Raw genomic sequence first — 14,368 nt, 5'->3', positions numbered from 1 at the left:
GGGAAAAGGGGGTGCATGTTGTCCAGAGGGCAGCCAATGATTAGTGGCATCAATAAATCCATTGTCACAGTGGGGAGGCTGTTTGGGTGTGGACAGAGAGGGGTGACTGAGTGACAGTGGTAATTGCATAGAGAGGTCACTCTGGGGTAATAGGCTGTGGAGTTCATCCAGCCAGGGCCTTTATGGCCCTCCATGTCACAGACAGCAACCTACTGAACTTTGTAGAGAATTTTTTTGTCATAGGAATGTGCAAAGGCTAAACCCTTTGTGCTGAATATTCACATAACAAAATAATATAATTGTACATGCACTTGGCCATCCTTTATTTAAATGCTTCAATTTTAAAACAAATTAATGCAAGATTTTCTTAAATAAATAGTTTGTGTTACAGTCCATGAACTAACCACTGTATTATTTATTTCTCTCCTTTCAATATTTTAAAGCAAGTACTAAGTGATATCCACTATTTTACATTTTACATTTACCTAAATCATTCTAATTTGTCACCTGGGATGTAAGTAACATTCCCTATAAACAATTGGTCCTCTCCATTAACAATGTCTTAGTCACGTTTTTCTCCTTTCAAACCAAGAGGTATGGTCCGGAACTACTTTGGTTCACAGTGTAGCCTCTGTTCACTTCCTGGTTTCTGAGCCATATGAGATTTTCCCAGGGTTCCCAAAGCAGAGCACAGCATTTGGTATTTTATCTTGGCAAAAGAGCAGCAGCCAGCAATCTTGGAAGCCAATAAGAGAAGTGGACCAAAAATAGAATAGAATAGAACATCATAGACCTGTCCTGTGGAAGTAAAAATTCAGTGGGGTTTCACAGCTGTAGGACCATGGAGTAAATGGGGGAGGGGGTGGAGGGGGGTTCTCCGTGAAAGGCATTGAGTATGTGTTGTTCTAGTTTTAACCCCTAGGTGTCAATATTACTTATTTATTCCAAGTGTGAGTACATAATGTTTGCGTACATGTTTATTAGGCTCTAATGCTGGTCTTGAACACAAACCAGTCTCAGGGGAACAAAGCAGACTGATGAAACACCAGTTGAATGATTTGGTTAAATCGTTTCACTTACTCAAATGTGCAGACTCACGGGAGGACTGCAGACCCCAGGGATGGACTTCGGTCCAACAACCAACTGGATAAGTGTGTGGACTGTGCATGCCAACAACAGCAACCTCAGTTAGAAGGTGACACCCACACTGGATAGATACAGAAAATTGTGAGACACATCAGGAGCAGAAGAAGATTAAATAATTGTATTTATTTATGTTTTCTTAAGAAATTAGGAGCATCGTCTTATATCCTGTCAGGATAGTTATTCTCTAAAACAGACCAAAAAAAAATAAACTGCATTTGCTGGTATTAAATCACTTTATTCCTTTTTCATTTTTTGTTTTGTTTTGGTATTTGTCTCATCAGTGTAGATGATTTACAAACCAGCACATTAAATTGCATATAGGACTGGTATCACTTCGTTATGAGAAGGTTTTTATAATAACCCCAAAGCTATTTCAATCTGAAAAACTCACAGAGAAAGAATGGCAATTAGAAGAATTTTATTGACACAATAATTTAAGTCTTTGGCGCTCAGACCTCGGTAGGAAAATTAATGCTGAATTATACTTTAATATGCATGAGTAGATGTATGAGAACAGGGATGTTCCCCCCAGGTCTGAAACTGGTGGTGGAGTGGAGATAGAAGAAGTTTGTTCAGTCCATATGATGATCTGTTTAAGATAAATGTCCAACGTGATAAACATGTTTGCATGAACTGTCCATGATGAGCAAGCTTGAAGCGACTGTGGAGAGGAAAAACTCCCCTTTGGGAAGAAACCTCTGGCAGAACCGGGCCCAACATAGTAGTCTTCTGCCGGACCAATAACGAGGTGATAGCGAGTGCTGAACACTGGGAGCAAGCACTCTGATGGGTTGAGGATGGAGGAACGTCATGGAAGCTAGATGAACTCAGCTACGATGATGGAGAAGGGGTTGGGGGCGGGTTGAATCGGGCATGTGATTCGAAATCAGACATGATGCAATGCTGTTTGCTTGCTGGTTAGCAGGCTGAGACGTGGATTTGAAGTTGCTTTTAAGATGAGCGCAGAGTGCTGATTGGGCTTCATGGAGGTGCGGTCCGAAGCTTATTGGCTCACATCAGAGGCAGATTGGCCTCTCATTGGAAGCAGGCGATGAGTTTCTTCGATTAAACTTTCGCTTCAGCTTTACTTTAAGAAACAGAATGATCAGATACATTTTTAAAATAACTCTAAAACCATTTTACAAAACAAAAGGATTAGATCAATTTCATTTCCTTCTTGCTACCATGTTTCATTCAGACATAATCATATTGCTGATAGGGGCATCACACATAAAAAGCCTCTGTGACACTTTGAAGAGCAATTATAAAACGACATCAGATGGTCTGCTTGGGAGAAACCACTTGGGCTCAAGCAGGCTTCACAGAATATTTTCTAATAATAATAATAATAATAATACATTTTATTTAAAAGGCGCCTTTCTGGACACTCAAGGTCACCATACAAAAGGATAAAAAAAACACTATGTCAGAAACAAAGTCAAAACAAAAAACATTTAAAAAATACAGAGGCTCTGATAGGGAAATTCATATTTAAAGAGAATAGGCTATCTTAAATAGATGAGCTTTGAGATGTGATTTGAAATGGAGAAGTGAGTCTGTGTGTCTCAGTAGGGGTGGTAGAGAGTTCCAGAGGCGGGGAGCAGAGCAGCTGAATGCTCTGCTCCCCATGGTGGTGAGACGGGCGGAAGGGACAGTCAGGTGTAAAGCAGATGAGGATCTAAGAGCACGGGAGGGGGTGGGAATATGCAGGAGGCCTGACAGATATGGGGGGGGGGCAAGCTGGTGGAGGGCCTTGAATGTCATCATGAGAATTTTGAAATGAATGCTGAACTTGCCGGGGAGCCATTGAAGCTGTCGGAGGTGGTGTGGTGGATAGAGGGAGTTAATAATAAGTGGGAAACTGTTGGTTTTGGAAAGAGTTGATTTAGTGCCAATGAGGAGAACCTCAGTTTTACTACTGTTTAATTGAAGGAAGTTGTTGGTGAACCAGGCTTTTATTTCACAGATGCAATCTGTGAGGGAGGTGGGAGGAAGAGAGGACGATGGTTGTGTGGTGAGGTAGAGCTGGGTGTCATCAACATAGCAGTGAAAGTGGATGTTGAATTTGCGGAAGATATTGCCAAGGGGAAGGAGGTAGATGATGAAGAGGAGGGGCCCCAGGACAGAGCCCTGGGGCACACCTGAGGTGACGGGGGAGGGGGTGGATTTGAGGGTCTTCAGTTAAATGAATTGAGTGCGGCCAGAAAAGTAGGAAATAAACCAGTCGAACGGAGTGTTAGTGATGCCAATGGAAGAAAGCCGACTGAGGAGGGTGGTGTGACAGATGGTGTCAAAGGCTACACTCAGGTCGAGGAGGATGAGGATAGTGAGTCGTCCAGAATCAGATGCCATGAAGAGGTCATTGGTGATTTTGATGAGTGCTGTTTCAGTGCTATAGAGTGGCCGGAAACCAGACTGGAACTCTTCATACAGGCTGTTGGCAGATAGGTGAGAATGGAGCTGGGAGGCAACTGTTTTTTCAAGAATTTTGGAAATGAAGGGTAAATTGGAGATAGGATGGAGGTTGTTGAAGTTGATGGGGTCGGCACCAGGGTTTTTTTTTTTTTTACAATCGGGGTGATGGCAGCAGTTTTGAGAGGTGTAGGGACTGTTCCAGTGGTAAAGGAGGTGTGGATGATAGAGGATATGAGGGGGACCAGAGAGGGGAGGCAGGTTTTGACAAGTTGAGCTGGGAAGGGGTCCAATTGACAGGTGGATGGTTTGGATTTCCGGATGAGCTCTGTGATTACCGAGACAGTGGGAAGATGGAAGGAGGAGAATGAGTGTGTAGGTGGGGGGAGATCTGCTGAGGTGCTGAGATGAGGCGTTGATCTAAGGTTCTGGTGAATGTTCTTGATTTTTCCTGTGAAATATGACATGATGTCATTGCAGAAGGAGGTTGTGTAAAGGTGCAGGGGGAAAGTGTCCTGGAGTTTCATAGTATTGTTGAGTATCGAGAAAAGTCACTTAGAGCTATGTTGATTGGCAGTGATTAAGCTGAAGTAGTACTGTGATTTAGTGCTGGCAATGGAATCCTTACAGTGAATGATGTGATTATTGTACATTTCTTTGTGTATAGTGAGACCAGTTTTTCTATAAAGTCTTTCAAGTTGCCGTCCTTTGGCTTTAATGCATTGGAGATTGGGGGTGAACCAGGAACCAGGGGGCGGAGACGGAGAAAGAAACAAATCTGTTTTTTAGTGGAGTGAGTCAAGAATATTATGACCAGTGTTGTAGTGAAAGACCAGATCATCAGGGGTGAACAGATTAATGAAGTCAAGGAGGCAGGAGGAGTAGATACTTGAAATAAGGGTGGAGGGATCAATGTTCTTTATGTTCCGGAAAGATATGAGGTGGGATGTTTTAGAGATAGAGAGAGTAAGATTCACTGCAAGTGAGAGAAGAAAATGATCACTTATGGGGATTCATCAGTTGTTATGTTGAGAGGGATGACACCAGAGCAGCAGATTAAATCCAGAATATGTCCTTTGGAGTGTGTGGGAGTGGTGGTGTATTGCTGATATCCAAAACTCTCTAGGCAGGAATTAAAGTCTTTGGTGAGTGGCAAATTGGTATTGTCCATGTGGATATTGAAATCACCCAGCAGAATTAAGTGTGGTGAAAGAGAGGATAGATGGGTGATAAAATCAGCAAACTCAGTTAAAAAGGCACTATTCGGTTTTGGGGGGCAGTAGACAGCAGCAATGATGGTTGGAGTTGGACCAGATAGCTTGCAGACAGTGGATTCAAACGTGCTAGAGACTGACACAGATACCGGCGAGACTTTCCAATTCTCGCAATGAATTATCGCGAGACCTCCTCAGCGGCCGGAACCACTGGGTTGAGAGATGTAAACAAACCCACTAGGAGTGGAATCATTGAGCTGAGAGTAGTCTTGGGGCTGTTGCCAGGTCTCAATTAAACAGAGAAAGTCCAGTTTTCGGTCAGTGATGAGGGCCTGAATGAGTTGTCCTTTGCTTGTCAGTGAGTGGATGTTAAGCAGAGCAAAGTTGAGTGCGGTGTTGTCGCAGCTGGTGGTGGTGCTAGCCTACCGAGCTAGGCTGTGGTTGACAGCCCGGCTGGTGGAGCATGGAGGGCGACGAATCCACCGTTGGGAGCTGGACCAGATGGATTTTATTGCTGTTGAACCGTTATGGTAGACAATCTGGCAGGACCCTCGTTGGATATATCTCTGGTGTGGCTGGAAGGTGATGTCCGGGTGAAGGTGGAGTGCCTAGAGCGCAGGTCATCGGCTAAATACTGCAGCAAACCCATCACTTGCAGGTGAGCGGGCAGTAGAAATATCCCGACGCAGAGAAGCAGGATGTATGTCCTGCCGGTCCACATTATTAAAAAACGCCAGGTGAGGGTCAAACCGGTGCAGGACAGGTGAGCTACCGATAGTAGCCTAGCTGGGACTCACACAACCTGTAGTGCCGGCGAATCGTGGCTGTATTCCCAGTAAAAAATTGCACTGTCTGTTAAAAAGTTAAAAGTTAAAAAGCTACCGGTGAGCGGAGGCAGCGGTAGGGTTGGGAAATGATAAGATTTTCACGATTCCAATTCCCTTATTGATTCTGTGAAACAATTCAATTCCTTATCGATTCTCTTATCAATTCCAATTTGGGGAAATTTTTTTAATGTCTTGAACAAAAATAGACATGGTATTAAGCATTTAAAATTAAAGTAATACTAATTTAACATTTTAGAGACATATAAGGACAACAGATAAACATTAAAGTACGGTTTATTGGTTGGGTTCTGCAATGTTATAAGATGAGTATAGGGTAGTGCATTGTTATTGTTTTGAGGCGGGTTTTTCGCGCATGCGCGCCGGACTGGTAGGCAAAAGGCGAACACAATGGCGGACGCAAACAGAGAAACTGACGAGTTCTCCGCGTATTTTTCTTCTTTAGATAACGTACTACAAGATCGTTTTAAGAGTAAGTTGGTGGTTGATGGTATCAGATTGCCAGATCCACACAGCAAAAGCCTTGAGGGACGGAGCAAGTCTGTGAAATGCTGGCCAAGTGCTCCGTACCATGACATACAGCTGCCTTATAAACATGGCAGGCCAGTACAGACAGAGAGCACGAAAGCCATGAAACCACTGGACGGCTACAATTATTTTAAATCGGGAAAAAGGCTCCAGCAACGCCTGCGACGCCATGAGGGATTAATCGGTCAGAAAATGGATGGATGGATGGATGTTGTTCACACATGTTTGTGCAACAGCACAAAGCGGCGTCGGACACAGGCCGCGTCTCAGCAGAGGCCCGGTAGGTTAAAAAAAAAAAATTTTCACTACGGATTATTTAGGTGTTTTTGTCTTGTTAAAATGGGTGGCGGTGTCGGCGACATTGCAGCGTAAACACAGAAGTACTAGCGCCCGTAATGGCAGCAGCAGCTGCTGTAGCCCCTGCTGCTAGCTGCTGCTAGCCGCCCCGGCCCGGCCCGTGTAGCCGGCGGCGCCGGCCCATGTAGCCGGGCCGGGGCGCCGGCCCGTGTAGCCGGGCCGGGGCGCCGGCCCGTGTAGCCGGCGGCGCCGGCCCGTGTAGTGTTTACGCAGCAGCCGCTGGCTGCTGCCGCAGCCCGTGAACTGGCAGAGCAGCCGCTGCCTGCTCCGCCGCTGCTGCTTGGCTGCTGCTGCTACCGCTTCTCCGGCCCGTGTAGCTATCTGTGTACCCTCCGCCGCTATTTAAGTAGAACAATGACTAGAGCAGAATTAAGTTGTATTTACCGGAGATGAAGTGTAGACTGCAAATTCTCTCGTAGTACGATGCCCCCCCAGTCCATTGGGAGGGTCTGCCTTAGCTCTTTTCATTGAAAATATCCATTTCTTTCTTCGTCCTTCCTCCTTTGGAAAACGACAGAAACGTACATCCAACGATTTGGAATGCCTCTCTGTGCAACCGGGAGCACAACAAGTCGTAGGCATTGCTTAGATTCCATAAATAAACGAAGTAAAAGTACGCTCTAAATCACCCGTTTTGTCATGTAGTAGACGAGAACAGTACTGTTTTCTGCCTACCAGCGGGACCCGGATGTAGCGCTGACGTCACGCGGGACGTCACACGTGAACTACCCTATAAAACTTATCTTTAGAACCAATCTCTGCTCAAAATAGTGATCTGCACTGCCTAATCTACTGTCAGCAGTTATCATCAGTTATTGCAACCGTAAACTGCAGAAAAATACTGGCAGATCGGCTCCTTCTGAGTTTACTCTCTGCTCCTGTCAGGATGATCTCCAGTGCATTATGGCGGAGGGAAATTTCAGTGTCACTTAAGTTTAGACCCCAAACAAGCAACTTCACTTTCAGAACCCAAAAAAAACCTGCAACCCCACAACTCATGACATTTACAAGCGACTTTAGAAAAAAGACCAAAGTCGCATAAAATAAGGCTTCGCAACAGTGAGCATTCTATCGAAGTGTGTCATATCACTCCGCTCCTCTGGTCGGTAAAAAAATGTTCCGGCAAATTCCACATTATAAAAAAGAAAAACCTACCGAAAAGTGTGGCTCTTATGTCATCTTGAAGACATTCTTCTTCGAAATGTTGGCTACAGATGACGTTTTTTTCTCTCTGGCCAGAAGTTCGATGGCAAGTTGGCAATCCAACAAAACGGCCCGTGGTGGATCATAAATCGGAATGGTGAAAAAACTGTTTTTTTTTTCACTTTTACCCGATGTATTGGAACATCCAACGGCCATGCATATGAGCATTGTTGCTTCAACAATAGCTCTCGTGAATTTCAATGGTGAAGTCCTCTCGAAATCTGAAACAATTATTGTTGTAGAGCGCAGTGCCTTACCACGACAATACGTCACAGGATGTGATGTAGGCCAATAATGGCCGCCCCCCATACACAGTGATCGAGGCGACAATTTATGCTTTTATTTTCTTATGGATTAACACTGAATTCATTAAATCACCACAAACGTATTTGTTTTATGTAGGCCCTATAGCTAACTGATTTTTTCTTGTTGACCGGACTTTCGATCACTTTACTCGATGGAGCGCCATTTTTTTTGTTTTGCTTTTCTGCTTGGTCGCGTCGTACTTGCTTACTGAATACCGTGTGCGTAGAAAAAAAACGTGATGTAAGTCGTGCTGCCCGGCTCTGGTGCTGCCTGGAACCTAAAGTATCAAGCTGGTTCTCAGAACACATACACGCCCACACATGCACATGTCCTCAAAGCCAAAGGGGAAGTGACAGAGACACCAGGATGCATAGCGGTGCCTGCTGTGAAAAGAAAAGAGGAGCTCTAACGCTCTCCACAGATCAAGCGCACATAGGTCTCTCCCTGTCAGTGATTTAAACACCTTCTTACAAGTCGTCACCACACTCTTCCTCTTTAGCACTTCTGTTGTTTAGATGAAGCCATGTTAGAGTGAAAGTGTAAGCACTGCACTCTCATGCATTCAGATGAGAAGTCTGTATGGAATCACGTTTATGTCATAATTCCATAATTCCCACGAGCAAAATAAACATTTGCATGTATGTTAAACTACTTCTGCACATGGTTTGTCTACCGCAATTATTCCTCTGGAGTAGTGCTATCTTCGAATAAACAGCCGTAGAATGCCATAATTATATTTGGTCGAATTGTTCAGGGATATATAGTTAGAAGTTACAATGTTTGGGCACGAGAGAGAAATGTTGACTGCTGTCTGCTGCGTTAGTTACTGTGGCGCTTCGGTGATGATGCTAACCAATGCTAATGTAACAGGTTAATAATATGACTTAGATTAAGCTTCAAATTCCACTAAATAAGTTATTAATGTTACGTGAGCAGGTTTTATTGTTAGAAAGCTGTTATGAGTATGTCCTACTGCACTTGAACACAGCTCAAGCAGGCAGGCACGTAGCCCCACGCTCACAAGGGTCAGGTCAATGCTGCTTTCAGCTGTTAGCGGTAAGGCGTGCACAACCTGATATAAAAACATTTTTCTTGTTTGATTTACAGTTCATAGGTGATATATTCTTACCTCTAATTGAACGAGAATGCATTTTGATTGAGTGTTCTGGTAAAATCTCATATTTAGAATCTTCACCTTAAGTTACACAGACATACATTATGTAAACAATTTGCCTGAGTTTTATGCTGTATAATTTCCGAGTCATGCTATTGGATCTTTAGTGAATGCTCTGCAGGGTCAGAGCTGACCAGGAGGTAGAGAATGTTGAAATAGCCCAATACATGTTGACAGTCTGTGGAACAGTTTAAGGAAGCTTCATCAATAGAAAAAGTGTACACAATCAAAGGTTTCAAACTTCTGCATGTCTTTCAGATATGATCACAGAAATATGTTGACTGTAACCATACTGATATTTTATTATCCGACAAGTCTTTCAAGTTAAACATAATTACGTTATTTTTGGAGTGTGTAGGATTGAACGGCTATGGCGTGACGTCAGAACTTGTGTGACCTAAAAATACTACAGCCCACTACACAACCTAGAGACTGATCACCTTCTTGATATTTCCTCCAGGGGTTAGTTTCATGATTAGGAATAAGGGACAGATTTGCTCTTTATCTTTTCTGGTTTGTTTTGCATATGTTATAATGAAGTGCAAACATCTTACATAGAATATTATTCAACAGTACTGACTGGAATATCACACTAGTAAAAGCATCAAAGAATAATGAAGGAAAGAGTATGAACCCCCCCACCCCCAAACAAAAACAAAAACAAAACAACAACAACTAATTAACATTTCCTCTCCTATGCAGAGGACCTTTTTGGAGTTCACATGACCATCCTTGCTAAATTGAAGGCAGACCTGGAGGCTTTTGTGGAAGACTGGAACAACCATTCAATTAGGACGGACGGACGGACGGGGGTGGGGGGGGGGGGGAGTATTCTAACTCCGGAGCAGCTAAGGCACATTGCAATTATGGTTTATCCAATGGATCAGGTTTTTGTCACATTTTGTAAAACACCATGTTTGAGCTTTTATAAACATCAAATAAATGGATTTGAAGTACAGAAAATGTTATTTACATAGCAGACCAAAAATGAAAAAAATTGGCCAATACAGCTATAATATAAATTCATAAATGGCAAGTGTTAAATTAAGATATATCATCATAGTAATGATAGTGACTGTATCACAGTGCACAAAGGGCTACTGTGATACCTGTGGGAAACACTGAGGCCCCATTTATTTCTACTTTTTAGTGTATTATCTCAAGCTACAAAGTGATGGGGTAAACACTGTTGTCTCTTAGCAGGGAGATTTATAGTTTCAGCCTCAGCTGGGAGTTTACATTGTTAGGTTACACGATGCCCTTTATTTTCCTTCAACTGTCCAAATGCACACATGTTATTTTCATTGTTATTTAAAAAATATTCCTAGCAGGGAAGGTGAGTTGTGATTTCACTCTGTGAAATGCTTAAAACCTTATTCCTGATTGCAGCTTTGATCTGCTTGTAACCCCATCATAAAATAAATGTGTGTTCCAAACTAATGTTCTTGTCCCTTGCTCCAATCTTACTGTAACTCTTCTAGGGTATAATGTGACACATTTCAGGGGACTTTCCTTAAACAAAAACCTTTGTGTAGAATATGTACATAACTCAACACAAGACTTATAATATTTATATGTGCAGTAACTGCTGAATTTTCTTGTTTTTGTTTTAATAAGGACATCCAAGAGCCCGACATTGACTGGGACGTTGCTGCTGAGTATGATGGACATGTGGATGGTGCAATAGTGGTCTCTGAATTTCCATGTCCACTCAATGAACAGCAACTGGCTGAGGTGCAGTTGCTGCTTGAAAATGAAGCTGAGAGTGATGTTCCTGAACTTTTTCTACTATGTCATGAATATGTGATTACAGCTTTGTCAGGTGCTAAGTAGCCTATAAATGAACAATGGCATATTTTGACCCAACATAAATAAACATTGCCCATTATGGCCACGGCTTTGCTTTTTTCTATTCAATACAAAAAAAAATTTTTTTGTCATAGGGCAATAAAAGCTGAATGGTTTCTTTTTTAAATGGATTTCCAGTCCCAAATTTATACTGAAATAATTATGTTCAAAGGTAAGTACTTTAAACTGTGATGAATTGATGAGCTATCTTGAGTGTGAGTTTCTTGCCTGTAGCCTGTTGATAGACTCAGAGCAACGTGAACAAATTAATACAGTAACTTTTCTTTTTTGGTGGTTGGAGGGGAGTTGATGCACAGGTAATGCACTATTTTCTGGCTGCTAATGTCTGATTCAGACAATATCCCTGGGTTTATATGGACATTTTAATTGGTTATCATCCCAGTCATGCAAGACCATAGAAAATGTTAAACTTGCAGGAGAGCTTGGGTTCCAGGAAAATCTGAGGCACAGTTAATGCTTTAAAGAAGGTCCCTAAACATTTCAACGGGAGCTTATGATAGGCCCTATTGGTGTATCCTACCTAGTGCATCAGATTTAAATATAAATGCTGATTTTTAGAGATAGATGGAATGTTATTTGAATTACCATGAAAAATAAGCAAAAGTAGTTTTGTGTACACAAAACTACACAACGTTGCTCCCCATTGTGATAAAATAAACGGAACATGTAACAGGTTGATAAAGTTGTTGTTTTAAAACGTACACGTTAATGTAATTCTTTAAATCTAACCCTTATCTACTATTAATGTGTCTTCACATTAGTTTATTTTATTTTTAACTTGGATAGAGTGGGTATTACAGTATTGTCACAGTTTTTTGTAACTCATTAAAACAAATACACAGTAGACTGGCAAGCAAATTTATTTATAAAGCCCAATTCATACACTGGCTTATTCATACTGCATTCAGTCAAATCCAAGATAAAGTGCACCAAAAGCTTTACTGATTCTGTATTTAAATAATTTTGATTCAGAGGGAAAAAAATGAAATATCTAGGTGACTCCTATATGAATTGTGCTTATTGCTGAAGGAGTGGAGACTTGTAGTGAACCCTTATAGTCTTATCGACTATTTAATAGTTAACATAATGAATATGGTTGCTCATTTCAGAGATAGACTTACCACTGGGTAAACTAGGTGGTTGCCTAGGGCCCCAAGTACCTGGGGACCGCATAAAACTCCTTGTATAAAAATGTGTTTAATATAGATATTATTTTTAGCACATTTTGTTTTTGACTAAATTTATTTTGCTAAAATAAATAAAAAATTGGTTATTGTAATATGGGTCCTGGGATCTATCCTTGAGTTTCCACGACATTGGATCAGTCCATCTTACTGCACAAATCAGCAGGACCCAGAAGACAGCACAACATGTGAAAAACAGAAAAGCAGAGCGGACTAGCGTTATGTCCGAACCCTCTATGGGAGCTTCCACCTGGTTTGATGAGAAAATATTCTTGTCTTTAACTCCACATTATAGAAATAAGATAGAGTTATAGAATTTGATCAATTTATTAAATTAAATTAAATTTAGGTGAACTACATAAAATTTCCTTCAGACCAAAACATTGTTGACCAAAATATAACAAAACTGATGCCAATAATATATAGTTCTAGTGAGTGTAAATGTCAGACACCTTTTTTATATTTAACATGCAGCTCTGAGTTTTTTAAATATGCACTGTTAATAAGAAAAAAATATCACAAGCAATCACAAATATACCATTATTTAGTTAGCTATTTTATCTTTCTGTATATGTAATATAAAGTAAAAACAAAGGATTAACACTTATGGATGACGAGCTGTCAGTCAAAGGCTTCCTGACACTACTTCCTGTGTGATCGTGTCTGCAAGGCCCAATCAGGAGGAGGCTTACAGAGGAGGTTTGTCTCCGCCCAACCTGTCAAAAACACATTTTCTTTTGCGCGAGGAGAAAATCAGTCCGAGGGCAGCCGCTCTCCAGCATGGCTGCTGGATAGAAAATCATGAGCGGGGTGAGATTCCGAGTGCGCGTGGGAGGTGCTGGGGCGTGCGGAGAGTGTTTTTCTCCTCCTAAAGCGGCAGTTTCTCGCACGGCGGGAGATGAACCATGCGCAGAAGTAGTTTAACATACATGCGAGTATGTTTATTTTGCTCGCGGGAGTTTTGAAATAAATGTGACACCATAAGTCTCCGCCCTCCGCTTTTCCTCAGAGGCTGGCCTATTGATTGTTGTGTGTCTTACTGTTTCCTATGATTCCTCTGCGTATGATCAGCAGGTAGGAGCAACGCTCATTATATGTTTCAATATGTGCAGTGCTTCTTAGAATTGATAGTAAGAATTCACTCTTGTTGAGACTCTGTTCATATCTCTTTTTCTAATGACTGACTTTTTATCTATCAGTGGCTTTCACCTGACTTTAATAGGTTTGAATGATGCAAATTACAATCGCCTTTTGAATAAATAAATCCCATTTGTCTCTCCTGTTTTCATGACATTTTGACTTTGCCACCTATGATTCAGTAATAGTCGTGAACAAATAGATGTTTATAGAAGGCATGCATATACACATGTGGGTGTGTGCAGGCATGGACTGGTAATCGGGCATACCGGGCATTTTCCCGGTGGGCCGACGTGCTGTTTGGGCCGGCAGACCCGACATGTATATTAATAATATGTATTATTATTATTTTATTATTATTATTAGTAGTATTATTATTTTATATATCTGCCGCGTTATATTTGCATAATGCATGAAGAAAAATAAAATCAGCAGCGCAAGAGTCTGTTCCGATCATCCGGCCCTTACCACAGGCTACTGCAGCCCATTGGTTATCATCCCTGACAGTCTAAAGGGCTAGGCCAATCATAAAGTAGAAAAACACCTTCACGCTCCATGTGGAACTTTGTGCAGCGGTTTTCACAGTAGTAATGGATAAGAAACGCAAGGGAGGCGCAGAGAAACTGCACGAAAAAAAGAAACGAGTTCTTCAAACGGACGCTGCGAAATGTGTCAAACTGACCGACATGTTCCCAACAGCAGGCCCTTCATCTGCTCCGGTGTCTGATGTAAAATATGGTGGTGGTGGTGGTGGTTGTAGTCAGTGACGTGCGGTAGGGTTCATAGCTGGTGAGGCACTGACGTCATCAGAGTCAGATTTACAAATATATACACTCTACAGAGTAGACTCGTTGCAAAGTGCTGAAGGAGACTGATTGAGCCAAATAAATTCACCAAGATACATGGAAAAATATTGATTCTTTGATGAAAAAAAAATTGTCATTTGATTGGTAACAGTTAATGAGTTATGATGGATTTCTGCATTTGTAACAC

The 14,368-nt window shown here is 41.8% G+C and overlaps 1 long non-coding RNA gene across 2 annotated transcripts in view; it reads left to right on the top strand.

The window, feature by feature from the left end:
* The window catches only part of LOC118565070, a 41,751-nt gene extending 29,569 nt beyond the window's left edge, over positions 1–12,182 (top strand). The window contains exon 3 of one of the 2 annotated variants that reach the window (XR_004932162.1): positions 10,803–12,182. This is a non-coding gene — a long non-coding RNA (uncharacterized LOC118565070). Of the gene's footprint in view, positions 1–9,887; positions 9,990–10,802 lie in introns of those variants that run through there. The other variant, XR_004932161.1, reaches the window with a different exon arrangement.
* The last annotated feature ends 2,186 nt before the right edge of the window (positions 12,183–14,368 follow it).

The sequence above is a fragment of the Fundulus heteroclitus genome, chromosome 12, assembly GCF_011125445.2.
Source record: "Fundulus heteroclitus isolate FHET01 chromosome 12, MU-UCD_Fhet_4.1, whole genome shotgun sequence".
NCBI lineage: Eukaryota > Metazoa > Chordata > Actinopteri > Cyprinodontiformes > Fundulidae > Fundulus > Fundulus heteroclitus.
This window is presented reverse-complemented; position numbering and strand designations above follow the sequence as displayed.